General features: G+C 43.3%; 1 protein-coding gene across 1 annotated transcript in view; it reads right to left on the bottom strand.

Annotated features, from left to right (window-relative positions):
• The window catches only part of nckap5l (NCK-associated protein 5-like), a gene marked incomplete in the record, with an annotated part of 51,663 nt that extends 47,015 nt beyond the window's left edge, over positions 1-4,648 (bottom strand). The window contains 1 exon segment of the mRNA XM_037684639.1: positions 4,481-4,648.
• Positions 4,649-7,827: the final 3,179 nt, after the last annotated feature.

Raw genomic sequence — 7,827 nt, forward strand, 5'->3', positions numbered from 1 at the left:
TAAACTATGTTAAACTAATCTCTGTTAAACTAAACTATGTTAAACTACATTAAACTAAATTAAACTACATTGTATGTTAAACTACGGTCAAGCCTCTTAGGTCTTTCGTAACGTTTGTATGTAGAAAAGTGCACACTGACTGAACTCTGAGACAGTGGTGTGTGTTTGTGTGATAACTGTGAGGGTTTCTACTTTGATTCAATGTGGACATGAACACGTCTGTGAACCCACTGAGGACCTGTCCCCGCTCAGTCCTTTGTATCAGACTGGGGTCCCAGTACATGGAAGTACAACTAGTGGAAGCCAGTGAGCCACACACCACAGCACGTATTCAAAACAAGAGCAGTAAAGTGAATAAAATGTAATAATGTTAACCTGTAGATGTTCTGTGGTTCAGATTAGTGCATTTATAACGTGGACGCAGAGAGCAGCATGTCAGGCACAGCATCCAGCACAACTACAGTCCTAGGAGAGACGGATGTATTTTACATCCAACACCAACTACATCCAACCCCAGGTGAGACAAATGTCCTCTGAATCCACAGCTACACTCTTCTTCATGAGCGCCATGTTTACACAACCGATGCAGTCAAGCACCAGCTCCTGAGCAAGTTTTTAAACTATTAACAGTTTTACGTTGTTTACCCTTAAGTATTCATATATTTTGTACTGTGTAATTAAAGTTTTTTTGAATAGCCACAGATTTGTTTTTAAATTCTTACCTAGACAAAAGTTATGAGTAGTACCAGTAGATAAAACTATGACAATGAAACAGTAAATTGTTGAAAACGCTTTAATGAAACAAGTAGTCTCCCAAAGATTAATGCAACAACATTAACAGAATACAACAAACCGCAAGGGTTATTTCTTTTACACAGCACTGCAAGAATCATTTTATGTTCACCACAAGTCAAAAAACTTTATTTTAAACACCAAAGGGTTCTTGCATCGGTCATGAGAAAATTTATAAATACATATGTACATATATTCAGGTTCATAAATACATATGTACATATATTCAGGTTCATAAATACATATGTACATATATTCAGGTTCATATGTATTTATATCCATAAATGCATCAGATGTAGTTAGAAACGGTCTCCAGTATAAAAGGTTGAAATTGTTATTGTTTTCATATTTTGCCAAATTAATGTAAATGTGTGATGTTAAACTTTGATTCTGCAAATAAATGACCGCATTCATTTTGATGGGTCAAAGGTAAATAACGTCTCTCGTTACATTTCTGTTAAACTCAATGCACGCATTTACACAGTCAGAAAAATGAAGAACCCGTCTTAAAATGTATGAATATATACGCATATGTCATACTACATTTGGTACAAAGGTTAAGGTTTCTTCTCCCTGCCTAGCTGTGTTGTGTTCCTGCATATTTCTGATGCCCACATGATGCAGGAAGCTGCAGCATCACCACAGCATCCATCCTGGTCTACAGATTGTGAGGACGTCTCCTGTTTACTTCAACTATCTGAAGATCTGCTCTCCTCCACAGCACAAGTTCCAGTCTTCAAGATGTGTTATCAGTATCCTAACCTAAAGAGATGTGTTAAAGTAAAACATCAAGTACCGGTATGTAAATAATATGCAACATTTCTTCATCTACTATTTATAAACTATTACTTATTGTTGTGCCACTAATTCTAAATTAGACAGGAGGTGTGTTAAAGTTAAGAATAAAGCAAATAATATGTAACATTTCATGATAAATCCACTACTTGTCCTAAGTGTTGTGCTCTGTGTCCACTGATCGTCATAGAAATGACAAACAACACCACCTTCTGCCCCTCCATCATCCTCCGACATATTCGTCAAGTGGACTGAATATTTGCTTGTTAACTTTTCAAATTCCAGAACAGCGAGAACAACACAGGCGTTTTGCAGCAGACATTCAACTTCTGACAAGCGGGAAACAAACACGGTCAATTCATAAATGACGTCATTCCGATTTTCCAGCTCTGAGTTTCGATGTAAACGGAACGCAGCTCAACGTTTCCTCTGCTCCAAGGTTGAACAGGAAACCAGGAGGAGAGGAAGACGCTTCATGGCCCCGGGAGACACAAGCCCAGCAAAGACACCCCCTCCCCCGCCCCTCTCTTGTCTTTCCTTTCATCTTTGAGTCATTGTAAAGTGTAATGAAAGGAAGACTGATGCATAATTCAGCAGATACAGTGTTTAAGAACTCGCCTTCTTGATCCCACAAGATGCAGAGACGACACATGGAGTGCCACACAAAGATTTTTCTCTGTCTAATGTGGGATTCCCCATGAACCTTGTGAATCGGGGCAAAGGGACAGTTTGCAATGTAAGCAGGACAGTCCATCCACCACTGTGTCGCCTCAGAAGTCTTGTTTTGTCTTCTTGACACAAGTTCGTTGCAACATTACCTCTTCATTTCCAAAAGGCAGACTAAAGGTCTAAAGGGGTGACTGGAACAGATCCTGCCACATCTTATCAAACAGAAAGGGATTAGAGGTGTTGAGCATCTGTCCACTCAGTCTGGGTTTTAATAGCAGATCATCTGGTGTGACTGTGCCGGGCTCTGTACACCTGGTCCTGGGAAACAAACTGCAATGTCATCTGCACACTGAAAAAAACAGTACTACAACAGACCTCAGTGGCTACACTGTATAAATCTTTTTTTCTGAGTGGACACTCGGGCTCTCGTGGTTCGTTTCAGTCCAAAGAGCAACATATTCGGTGGATCGAATGTCAGGCTTTCAAAACTGGTTGTGGGAGATGCTGCAGATGAGTTCAGTCACAGAAGAAGAGAAAGAAAGATTTGTATCTCTAAATCAAAAGCCACTCAGCTGCAGTGGAGAGAAGAAATGCACAACAGCTACAAAAGCCGGTTTCTCATTTTGCTGTAATTTTGCAGAGTTGACCGCTACAAACCCAGGGAATTTGTATTTACAACACATTCAGGAATGGCAATCAAAAATTTGTGAGAATGTTTCACAAACCCATGGCATTGTTTGAATCAAAGTTCATCAGGAACTCACAAATTTGTTTTGCAATGCCTGAAGAACAACCTGCAATAATCTGAAGACCGTCCTGTCGGAGTCATGCAACAAAACTCAGATTCTTTATTTTACACTGAGTGACTTACAACAGTTGTGTTATTGCTGAGACCATGAGAAAGAGGCCAAGGCCTCTGATTCAGTGCCTAATCTTCACGTGTAAGGTTTTTCTTTTTGTCTCCAACCGATCACAACGTAGTCGCCACCACCTTGTACATTTCCATACATTTCTTTACTTTTGGTTTGTACAAATCCATCTAAGATCCTATGGAGAAGAGTCCCAGACAGGTTCCAGACGTCTGCAATGACCCAGCAACTATTTTAGGAACGTTTGTTGAGCAAATTGTAAGTGCTCAAAATGTATGTGACTTACATGTACAATCCTGCCACATTTTGGAGACTCCCTCATGACTGCTGTCCACAGTTCGGCACAGCATAATGAGATACTGGTTTCAATTATGTCAGTGTGGCTCTTGCATATTTGGTACAGGAAGCACCATGTGAGGATGTCACACACAACCCTTTACATCTGTCATCTCTTTTTATCAGTACAGGTGCACACATACTGATGTTCTTGCTGTGAAGGCAAAGTGTAGGTTCAGCACGTAGGTGGACAGACAAAAGCAATGACAAAAAATGTAAATCCTCACACAGAGGATTCAAAGAAAACTGGGAAGGACTGGATCTACCCCTCCTCCAGAAAGAAAAGTAGGCCAGTCTATTTCTTCTTGCAGATGTTATTACCACGCAGTCGTCTGTGGTGTTGATACAGATGCAGATAAATATCAAAGAAGAGGAGTGATGTGGGCGAGACAGAATCAGGCTGACGGGCTCCCTCAGTGGCTCATGTTTGGCTCCATGGACCGAGACAAATTGTAATGCAGGCAATATTTGGGATGAGGAGCAGAGAGGTGTTGGGGGAGGGGATGAAGGAGGAGGCAATCTCCCTTCCCAAAAGACCTAGAAGACTGGATGTGAACCCTGTATGAAAGCAATCAAAGCAAAAATTGGGGGGGGGGGGGTGTTCTTAAATCTGTGCCAGGCTATCTCCACACCCAGCCTTCTCTGGGAGGAAACACATTCATCTCTGATGCCCCACATCCATCCACACACAGCGCCTGCTCTGTCCACAAGTCATTCAGTAGATTTATGGCACTTTGTTAGCTAGCTGCAGTCGAAACAGTCCGACTTCATTCTGCTTCGGATTAGCCTGAATAACCTGCATGCTGCTATGTAAATAGTTAGCCTGTGGACATGAATGCTAACCTGAACACACAAAGCACATTGAACCTGCTGTAAGGGTCATGAATCATCTAAACATCAGACACACTGTCCCATCAGGGTGACAGGCTCTCCTAACACCACATCAGCTGGAAAAACAGCACCTCCAAAACACATCCACCAAAACATAGCTTCTAAAGCAGATTACGGCATCAGCTCACCTTGATCTTGCTGCCTTTTCATTCATCCAGTCAGAGCATTTGACATCCTCCCAGCAGAATGAAGCGTAAAGCACCAGGAGGAGGCGTGGGGAGAAAGAGAGCACCAGCTTGCATTTCTGTTTCCCAGCTGCGGAAGAGAATATTTTTCTTCTTGTTTAAAGTGCCGTCACTTTTCGAGCGTGGCAAAGAAGCCGGTTTTCCTCTATGCTGCAGCTACAACAGACCTGTCCTTGAGCGTGCGTGTGCGTGTGCTGTCTGCAGAGGCTGCCATGTCTCTCATTGTTCCAGGACTAGTGAGGCAGCTTTCCTACCCCAATAGACCCTGCCTACTACAACAGCTGTGGACCAGCCCCCAACCCCTCTGCTGCTCTCCTTCTCCCCTCCTCTTCCTCCTCCTACAGTTCCTGCCTATCTGCCTATGCTGCTACTAAACATTAACCCCGCAGCTGCTGGCTCCGGCTGTAAAGAGGAAAAGATAGGGGGTTGTGTTTCAAATAGACCCTAACACGTTGAAGACAAAGAGATGAAACAGACATGGGATATCCGACAGCCTGAACTGACAGGAGTTCTGCATGGAGCAATTCAGTGTCTTAGAAAGAAAGCAGGCTCTGTCATAAGAGGATTGTCTTCCTGAGTCACACTGGTGAGAGGTGTTACTCATGAGTCCTGCATAGCAGCAGAAAAACAACGTTCCCTGGAAATAAAAACTAGAAAACAGGAGTTCAAAGCATGTCACTGACAATTTAAACCAGAAAATTAGGAGAAACGAGGGGTATGTCAATGTCCCCTGTCAATGAGGGATTTGATTAGTGAAGGTTTGTAGTTGAGTGTTTTTCTGGGCAAGAATTGAACAGAAAATGCAAGTAAGCCTTAATGTTTTTTTGGTGCAAGATTCAATAGAGGTAGGAGTTACACTGTGGAGAAGAACAGAGTAAGGGGAGGCAGCGCAGTGACGGATCCTGGGGAGTGGAGGAAGCAATAGCGCTGGTCAGAGATATTAAAATACCTCCTTATGCCATTTGTGACATCAGTTAGTACCTGGATGTCAAGTAAACCAAACTATGAGTACAATACAATACAGTGTTGTTGTGGTTTGCACCAATAAAAATAAAAAACAGCAGAAAAATGGTATCTAAGAAGCTTTGTTGCAATGGGACTTGCAACAGACATGGCCGATGTGCTGACAAGCCTCAAGTACAAGGTATTTATTCAATTCAATTCAAAAATACTTTATTAATCCCAAAGGGAAATTATTTGTTGTTGTAACTCGTTATCCTCATTTCATTAAGAGATGTTATAGATGCTGATGCTGTAGACAGGAAGGATCTCTTGTAAAGGTCCATCCCACAGTGGATCCTAAGAAACTGGCTGCAGATGCCGTCCGATCTGTCCACCCAGACTCAGCTGGCCTCTCAGTTCCCCCGGGCTGTAGGACCGCCCGAATGGTGGGTAGAACTCCTCCCAGAGTGATGGCCACTCCTCCCAGCAGTCTGCCGAGCTCCTCGTCGCTGCAGACAGCCGGCTGTAGGTGACGAGGGACAATCCGTCCTTCCGCTGTCATGAGCCGTGTTTCCTGCTAGTTCCAGGATCTCAGTGGTCAGGCACTCGAGCACAGCTGGCAGGTAGATGAGAATGCATCCACAGAACATCCTTTCAACTCAGTTGAGATATGGGGCTGTAGTTGAGATATTATTTGAGCTTTTGAGATGTTAATCAGCTGCTGGTTGTAGAAAACTGCCTTGTTGCCATGGTTACGCATCATAACAAATGTCCAAAACTAACAACAGTTTCAGTGAAAATCCTTCCAGCTGCACAGCATCTGATACCAGAGGAAACAATCATCCAAAAAAAATGTGATTTACATCCAGAAAAAGAGGAATTAAAGTTTCCAAAAGCAAAATCTCAGAATGAAAGTCACAGAGCTGCTCCAACATGCAGCCACCTGGAGCGGCGCAACTCTAGAATTGGTTCTTGCCATTTCCAAATCCGATTACTCAGGGAGGGAAATGTGATAGTTGGAGTCAACTCTGTGGCAGAGTTGACTTCAACTCGATATATGTAAACAGCAGTACTTAAATCTGTTTGAACCACTTTTGGCCCTTTTCCATTAGTAACAGTACAGCACTGTTCAACTTGACTCGGCACAGTTCCAAGGCTTTTCCACTAGCAACGGTTTGTGGAACCAGTCCCTTTTTTCAGTCTTTTTTTCTTTGGGGTTCCAACTGTGACGAACTGGCACTAAAACGTGACGTCAGAACACTGTCGGTCACTGAATGGTCAGGGGGTGGAGTCATTGGTTGTTTGAGAAACTTTCACAACAACCTGATCCATCATTTGCAACAACTTGAACTTGGGGAGTGACTGGATCTATTTTTAAGACTTTAAAAACAACAATGACAGCACCGTGGTCTAACGCTGAAGTGCAGGCATTTTTTGTGCTTGGTGGCCGACAACAAAATTTAGAGCGAACTAGATGGAGCTCCACCGGTTCCCCCAGTCCTCTCCACAGGAGCCCCCTCAGGCCGGGCAGGGCGTCATCTCCCTGGCTCCGAGCTCTGTCGATCACCGTGGAAGATCCTCCATGCTGCCGATCCGCAGGAGCAGTGGAGCTCAGAGCAGGAGCACGCGAGGCCGAGGCCGGGGTCCGCCCAAGCCTCGGCCTCGCGTGCTCCTGAAGGTCAGACCCCAAGTCCCGGCAGGCAGGGGCGGACTGGGACAGGTCTGAGACGGAGGGTGGAAACGATAAAAAAATATATATTTTATGTAAAAAACACAATGTATTCTTGTGAAGATTAAAAAAAATAATAAATAAACGATGCCGGCTTTATCATGAAATCCTGTTGTCACTTTAATTACTTTATTAGATAATCTGTTGAACTTAACTCAGCTTAAAAATCATAAAAAAACACAAAATTATTGGATCTATTCAATTTCAATTCAATTCAGTTTATTTATAAAGCGCCAAATCACAACAAAGTTATCTCAGGACACTTTACAGGAACATTCACAAACATAAAAGCCAATTAGTAAAGTTCTCTATCTAATGAAGTCAGTAGACAAGTTGAATCTTGGATCTCTCAGGAATATTTCCCTCAAATATGTTTAAAGAAGGGCAGCACGGTGGCGCAACTGGTAGAGCTGCTGTCGCTCAGCGAGAAGGTTGCTGGTACAAATCCCGGCCCGGGGACTTTCTGGGTGGAGTTTGCATGTTCTCTCCGTGCATGCGTGGGTTTTCTCCGGGTGCTCCAGTTTCCTCCCACAGACCAAAAACATGCATGTTAGGCTGATTGGTAACTCTAAATTGTCCCTAGGTGAGAGAGAGAATGGTTGTTTGTCTCGTTTGTCTC

This window comes from Nematolebias whitei, chromosome 11, assembly GCF_014905685.2.
Source record: "Nematolebias whitei isolate Nwh7 chromosome 11, NemWhi1, whole genome shotgun sequence".
Taxonomy (NCBI): Eukaryota; Metazoa; Chordata; class Actinopteri; order Cyprinodontiformes; family Rivulidae; genus Nematolebias; species Nematolebias whitei.